This window comes from Bos indicus x Bos taurus, chromosome X (assembly GCF_003369695.1).
Source record: "Bos indicus x Bos taurus breed Angus x Brahman F1 hybrid chromosome X, Bos_hybrid_MaternalHap_v2.0, whole genome shotgun sequence".
Lineage (NCBI taxonomy): Eukaryota > Metazoa > Chordata > Mammalia > Artiodactyla > Bovidae > Bos > Bos indicus x Bos taurus.
The window spans coordinates 23,966,161-23,974,466 of record NC_040105.1 but is presented as its reverse complement, the minus strand read 5'-3'; positions in this window follow the sequence as shown (position 1 = coordinate 23,974,466).

Sequence of the window (8,306 nt, the reverse complement as noted above, 5' to 3'; positions counted from 1 at the left end):
GAAATTCTTCTTGTTGCCTCTATGTGGAACCTATACATTGTTCTGAGGATTCTTTGTAGGTATGTTTTTTTGGTATGGTTGCTTTTATTTGTGCTGGATTTTCTATTACGTGGTCTAAGTAATTGTTGATTCTTCCAGGCCAGACTCTTGGTTTTGCTATGGTGATCTATTTTATACGAGATAGCTGAAGTTATTTATATGTTTGAATACTTTCTGTGCGTGTTTCCTCAGATTTTTAATTCGAGGATAAATTCCTACATTATCTTTTGTTCTTCATTGTTCCTGTCTCTTATTCATTTGGCATTGTTGTATATAACTCTGTACTGGCTATGTGTTACTGTCCAGATTTTTTCTACATTTTAAATCAGTAGAGAGTTTATGAAAAATTTTATTTGGAGGAGAATTGCTTTATAGTGTGTTAGTTTCTGTTGTACAACAGTATGAAGCAGCTGTAAGTATGCATATATCCCCTCCATGAGCATCCCTCACGCCACCCCCATCTCAGTCCTCCAGGTTATCACGGAACAGCAGTCTGAGCTCCCTCTGTTGTAGAGCACCTCCCCACTAGCTCTCTCTTGTACACATGGTAGTGCATATATGTCATAGCCACTCTCAGTTTGTCCCTCTCTCTCCATCGCTTGCTGTGTACATGTCTTTTCTCTACATGTGTCTCTATTCCTACCCTGCAAATAGATTCATCAGTGCTATTTTCTAGATTCCATATAAATGTGTTACTGCGCAATACTTTTTGTTCTCTTTCTGACTTACTTCACTCCGTGAAACAGACTCTAGGTGCATCCACCTCACTGCCACTGACTTAAATTTGTTACTTTTATGGTTGAAGAATATTCCACTGTATATATCTACCACAACTTCTGTATCTATTCATCTGTTAGTGGAAGTTGAGGTGGTTGCTTCCATGTCCTAGCTATTGTAAATAGTACTGCAATAAACAGTGCAGTCCGTGAATCTTTTCACACATGGCTTTCTCAGTGTGTATGCCCAGTAGTGGGATTGCTGAGTCATTGGGTAGTTTTATTTCTAGTTTTTAAAGGACTCTCCATACTGTTCTCCATAGTGGCTATATCAATTTACATTCCCCCTCAAAGTGCAAGAGGGTTCTCTTTTCTCCATGCCACTTCAGCACTGATTGTTTCTAGATTTTTTTATGATAGCCTTTCTGGCAAGTGTGAGATGATGCATCATTGTAGCTTTGGTTTGCATTTCTTTCATAATGAGTGGTCAACATCTTGTCTTGTGAGCCTCTCTATTTTTCTAAAGAACAGATTTAGGATTATAGAAAATTTAGCAGATAGTGTACAGAGTTCCTATAGAGCCAGTCTCTTCCTCCACTTAGCATCTTCTGTTATTAACATCTTGGAATGGTTCAACTGATACAAGTTCGTTTATTAAAAATGAGCAACTAATATCAATATGGTGTTATTACTTATTGTCCATTGCTTACAGTATATTTTACTTTTGTTGTTTTGCAGTTCTGTGTTGTTGCTTTTGTTCAGTTGCTCAGTCATCTCTGACTGTGACCCCATGATCCGTAGCACGCCAGGCTCCCTATTCTTCACAAACTCTTGGAGTTGGCTCAGACTCTTATCCATCCAATTAGTGATGCCATCCAACCATCTCATCCTCTGCTGCCTCCTTTTCTTTTTCCCTTCAATCTTTCCCAACATCAGGGTCTTTACCAATGAATCAGCTCTTCCCATCAGGTGGCCAAATGTTTCGAGCTTCAACTTCAGCATCAGATATTCCCATGAATATTCAGCATTGATTCCCTTCAGAAATGACTGGTTTGGTCCCCTTTCTGTCCAGGGGACTCTCAAGAGTCTTCTCCAGCACCACAATTCAACAGCATCAATTTGTCAGCGCTCAGCCTTCTTTACAGTCCAGCGCTCACTCACATCCACACATGATCCCTGGGAAAATCATAGCTTTGACTAGTCACACCTCTTTTACTAATGTGATGTCTCTGCTGTGTATTATGTGATCTACGTTTGTCATAGCTTCTCTTTCAAGGAAACAGCGTTTTTTAATTTCATGGCATCTTTTAATTTGGGGCTTCCCTCGTAGCTCAGTTGGTAAAGAATGTGCCTGCAGTGCAGGATATCTGGGGTCAATTCCTGGGTCAGATAGTTCCCCTGGAGAAGGAAATGGCAACCCACTTCAGTATTCATGCCTACAGAATCTCATGAACAGAAGAGGTTGGGAGGCTACAGCCCATGGGGTCACAAGAGTCGGACACGACTTAGTCACTAAACCACCACCACCACCGTCGTGGCTGCATACACCATCCACAGTGATTTTGGAGAAGAAAATTAAATCTTCCATTGTTTCTAGTTTTTCCTCATCTGTTTGCCATGAAGTGTTGGGACCAGATGCCATGATCTTAATTTCTTGAATGTTGAGTTTTAAGCTAGCTTTTTCATTCTCTTCTTTCACTCTCATCAAGAGTCTCTTTAGTTCCACTTCAATTTATGCCATAAGGGTGGTATCATATGCATGTCTGAAGGTATTGATATTTCTCCCGGCAATTTGATTCCAGCTTGTGTTCATCCATCCGGGAATTTTCATGATGTACTGTGCATATAACTTAAATAATCAGGGTGACAATATGCAACCTAATGTACCCATATCCCAATTTTGAACCTGTCTGTTGTTCCTTGTCCACTTCTAACTGTTGCTTCTTGACCTGTACACCGGTTTTTCAGAAGGCAGGAAAGGTGGTCGGGTATTCCCAACTCTTTAATAATTTTGCAGTTTCCTGTGATACACACAGGCAAAGGCTTTTGCATAGTCAAACAAGTAGAAGTTTTTCTGGAATTCACTTGCTTTGCCTATGACCCAGTGGAGATTACCAATTTGATATCTCATTCTTCTGCCTTTTCTGAATCCAGCTTGTACATATTGAAGTTCTCTTTTCAGATACTGTTGAAGCGTAGCTCGAAGGATTTTGAGCATTCCCTTGCTTGCATGTGAAATGAGCGCAATTATATGATAGTTTGAACATTCGTTGGCATTGCATTTCTTTGGGATTGAAATGAAAGCTTACCTTTTCCAGTCCTGTGTCCTCTGCTGAGTGGTCCAAATTTGCTGGCATATTGAGTGCAGTACTTTAACAACATCATCATTTAGGGTTTGAAATAGCTCAGCTGAAATTCCGTCACCTCCACTAGCTTTGTTCTTAGGAATGCTTGCTAAGGCCCACTTGACTTCACACTCCTGGATGTCTGGCTCTAAGTGAGTGATCACAACATCACTGTTATCTGGGTCATAAAGACCTTTGTTGAACAGTCCTTCTGTATATCCTTGCCACCTCTTCTTAAAATCTTTTGCTTCTGTTGTGTCCCTATAGTTTCTGTCCTTTATTGTGCCCATCTTTGCATGAAATGTTCTCTTGGTATCTCTAATTTTCTTGAAGAGAACTCTAGTCTTTCCCATTCTATTTTTCCCCTCTATTTCTTTGCATTGTTCACTTGAAAATGCTTTCTTATTACTCCTTGCTGCTCTTTGGAAATCTGCATTCAGATTTGTACACCTTTCCTTTGCCTTTTGCTTCCCTTTGTTGTCAGGTATTCGTAAGGCCTCAGACAACCATTTAGCGTTTTTCATTTCTTTTTCTTGTGGATGATTTTGGTTACCACCTATACCTTGTTCTGAACCTTCATATTTAGTTTTTCAGGCAGTCTTCCTACCAGATCATATCCCTTGAAACTATTCCTCACCTCCACTGTATAATCATAAGAAACTTGATTTAGGTCATATTTCAATGGCCTAGTGCTTTTCTCTACTTTCTTCAATGTAAGTCTGTATTTTGCAGTAAGGAACTTATGATCTGAGCCAGAGTGAGCTCCGGGTCATGTTTATGTAGACTATATAGAGCTTCTCCATCTTCAGTTGCAAGTTATTCCTTTAGTTCCTACTTTTCCATTCCAGTCCCCTATTATGAAAAGCACATTTTTTAGGGATGTTAGTTCTAGGCTGTGATGTACATCTTCATAGCACCACTGGACTCTACCTTCTTTGGCATCAGTGGTTGGAGCATAGACTTGGATTACTGTGATGCTGAATGCTTTGCCTTAGAAATGAACCAAGATCATTCTGTCCTTATAGACACTGCACCCAGTACCTGCAGTTTGCACTCTTTTTTTGACTATGATATATTCCCTTTCTTCTAATGGATTTTTGCCCACAGATACAATGGTAATCTCAATTAAATTCACCCATTCCTGTCCATGTTAGTTGTCTGATTTCTTAAATGTTGATGGTCACTCTTGCCATCGCCTGCTTGACCAATTTCCATTGATTCATGGACCTAACATTCAAGGTTCCTATGTAGTACTATTCTTTACAGCATCAGACTTTACTTTTACCACCAGACACATACACAACTAAGTGTCGTTTTGACTTGGCCCAGTCTCTTCATTCTTTGTGGAGCTGTTTCTGGGCTCTTCCCCAATAGCATATTAGACATCTACTGACCTGGGGTGCGCAGGTATCTCCCCCTGGTATGATCTCTTGGTATCATATTTTTTGCCTTTTCATGATGTTCATGGGGTTCTCGAGGCAAGGATAGTGAAGTGATTTGCTATTCTCCTCTCCAGTGGACTGCATTTTGTTAGAATTCTCCACCAGGAGCCATCCACCTTGGGTGGCCATGCAAAGCCTGGCCTGTAGCTTTTGAGTTACACAAAGGTGTGATCCATGTGATCATTTAGGTTAGCTTCGTGTGACTGTGGTTTTCATTCTAGAGAATAGGGCATTGTAGTTCTTCTGTCTCCCCTCTGAAAAAATGAGTTTAAGAGGCTTTTGGAAGCTTGTTGATGGGAGGGACTGGCTATGAGGAAACCTGGCTCTTGCTATATTGGGCGGGGTAATGCTCAGTAAATAAATAAATAAAAATTAGAAAAGCATAAAGAAATATGTAATTATATCAATATAAGTAAAATCCTTAATGACATTCGTAGCCATTAGTTTGTTACTGAATACCTCATTAGGGATTTTGAACACAGAGAGAAATATGTGAGATGTAGCTAATATGGAGGAGCATGATACTTCCCTCTGCCCTTCTGGGTTTTTGCAGGTGGTCGAAGAATTAAACTGATGTGAGACAGATTAATAAGATAAAATAAATGTATAATAACACATAGACATGAGAGAGACCCAGGAAAACTAAATAGCTCATCAACATGGCCAAAGCCCAGAGCCAAAGAGAAAAGAAAATTTTAATGGTAGTTCTTTGGGACCTGAAAATAATAAGAAGGAAGTTCACATGGAGATGGGAAAGGGAATGTTGGTAAAAGAATGTTTTCTGTGCCAGGCAGAGACCCCGGGCCACAGAGTGGACTCTCATCTCTAGGCCCTGCCAAGATTTCGCCACCACACCTTGCCCATAATCTTTGCAGCTATCTCTGGTCCATAGTTCTCTTCAGGAAACAGGACCTTTGCCTAAGTTCTTTCAGCAGTTAGGCCAAAGGTCATGTTCCTTTCTGAGTATTTTGGCCTTGATTGTTTTCAGTTAGAATAATCTGTGTATCAAAAGAGACAGTTTGAGATGGCATGTTTTGCTCTCCCATACTAACTAGGAAAGTAAAAACAATTACAGTAAAGAAGAGAAATTTAAAAAGTTATTAATCCTAGTTTCCTTTGTATGACATTTACATTTTGAAAGATACATGTTAACATAAAAAAACACTGTGTGAAATAACAGCCTGTGAAGGAAAAATCTGATTTACTTTGCATTGTTCTTTGGAAAACCATGGAATGTTTAAATAAAAGTACATTTACAGTCACTGTTTTGAGTCAATGGCAGCAAATATTTCTTGCAGTATGTTGCTTTACATGTTGTGTTAACTTCTATTCCATGCTAAAAATAATCAGACATACATATACATATATCCTCTCACTTTGGATTTCCCTCGCATTGAGGGCATCCCAGTGAATTAAGGAGAGTTCCCTGTGCTATACAGTATATTCCCCAACAGTTGTCTAGTTTATACATAGTAATCAATAGTGTGTATGTGTCAATCCCAATATTTTAATTCTCCCACCCTTACCCTTTCCCCTTGGTACCATACATTAGTTCTCTATATCACTGTCTTTATTTCTGCTTTGCCAAATAGGGTGACCTGTGCCGTTCTTCTTGTTCCACACATATATACATTAATTTTCAATCTTTGTTTTTCTCTTTCTGACTTCCTTCTCTCGGTATAACACTCTCTAGGTCCATCCATCTCTCTAACATGACACAATTTTGTCATTTTTCTGACTGAGTAATATTCCACTGGGTTACCCTTGTGAGTCAATGGTAAGTAATCTGCCTGCCAAGGCAGGAACGTGACCATCTCTAGGTCAGGAAGACTCCCTGAAGAAAGGAAATGGCAACACACCCCAGTATTTTTACCTGGGAAATCCCAAGGACAGAGCATTCTGGTGAGCTACAGTCCTTGGGGTCTCAGAAAGAATCACATACAACTTAGTGACAAATAACAAGAGCAATATTCCATTGAATGTGCCTTCCACAGCTTCTTTATACTTGCATCTGTCGATTGTACATCCACGTTTCTTCCATGTGCTGGTTGTTGTAAACAGTTCTGCAGTGAACATTAGAGTGCTTGCCTCTCTTTGAATTATGGGTCTGTGGTCTCTATGGCAGAGTTAATGCTGACCTGTAGGAAGGCTTACTACAAGGAGGACCTCTAGGACTGCTTCTGCCAGTGCCCCATCCCTGTGTTGAGCCCCAGCTGACCCATGAATCCACAGGAGACTTTCGAACACTTGGAGGTAGGTTTGATCAGTCTCCTGTGGAGTAAATGCTCCTTTTCTCTGGGTCTTGGTGCATGCGAGATTTGTTTGTGCCCTCCAAGAGTGGTGTGCCTGTTTCCCCTACTTCTGTGGGAGTCCTATAATCAAATCCCATTGCCCTTGAAGGTCAGATGACCAGGGAATTCCAAGTCCCTTTGTCAGAACCACAGGCTGCGTTCCTTGATGTGAGGTGCAGAGCTTTCACAATCGTGGGAGAACTTCTTGGTTTTTTGTTCTCCAGTTACCTACTCAGAGGGTATGGGATTTGAATTCATTGTGATTGTACCCCTCCTATTATCTTGTTGCGACTTTCACTTATTCTTTGAATTTGGGGTATCATTTGTGGTGTGTTCCAGCGTCCTCCTGTTGATAGTTGTTCAACAGCTAGTTGCAGTTATGGTGCAGGAGGAGATGAACAGACATCCTCCTACACCGCTGTCTTGAAACAGAAGCCTCTGAAATACAGTTTGGAGTAGGGAGATGACAGGAGAACTGAAGGACACTAGGTCTGCCTCAGGCTGGGAAGAGTGGAACAGTGTGGCCTCTCGACAGATGCAGACCAAATGTCTATTTCCAGCTCTGTCACAAGTCTTATGAACTTGAGAATATTACCAAATTTGTAATCTGCAAAGTGAGTGTTCTAAACCGTATTTTGTAGAACTATTGTAATATATGTGATTTTTTTAAATATATTTTTATTTAACTTTACAATATTGTATTGGTTTTGCCATATATCAAAATGAATCTGCCACAGGTATACATGTGTTCCCCATCCTGAACCCTCCTCCCTCCTCCCTCCCAATACCATCCTTCTGGGTCATCCCAGTGCACCAGCCCCAAACATCTAGTATCGTGCATCGAACCTGGACTGGTGACTCATTTCATATATGATATACATATTTCAATGCCATTCTCCAAATCATCCCACCATCTCCCTCTCCCTCTCCCACAGAGTCCAAAAGACTGTTCTATACATCAGTGTCCTCTTTTGCTGTCTCGTATACAGGGTTATTTTTACCATCTTCTAAATCTATATATATGCGTTAGTATACTGTATTGGTGTTTTTTCTTTCTGGCTTACTTCACTCTGTATAATAGGCTCCAGTTTCATCCACCTCATTAGAACCTGATTCAAATGTATTCTTTTTAATGGCTGAGTAATATTCAATTGTGTACATGTACCACCGCTTTCTTATCCATTCATCTGCTGATGGACATCTAGGTTGCTTCATGTCCTGGCTATTATAAACAGTGCTCTGATGAACATTGGGGTACATGTGTCTCTTTCACTTATGGTTTCCTCGGTGTGTATGCCCAGCAGTGGGATTGCTGGATCATAAGGCAGTTCTATTTCCAGTTTTTTAAGGAATCTCCCACACTGTTCTCCATTGTGGCGTACTAGTTTGCATCCCACCAGCAGTGTAAGAGGGTTCCCTTTTCTCCCACCCTCTCCAGCATTTATTGCTTGTAGACTTTTGGATCGCAGCCAT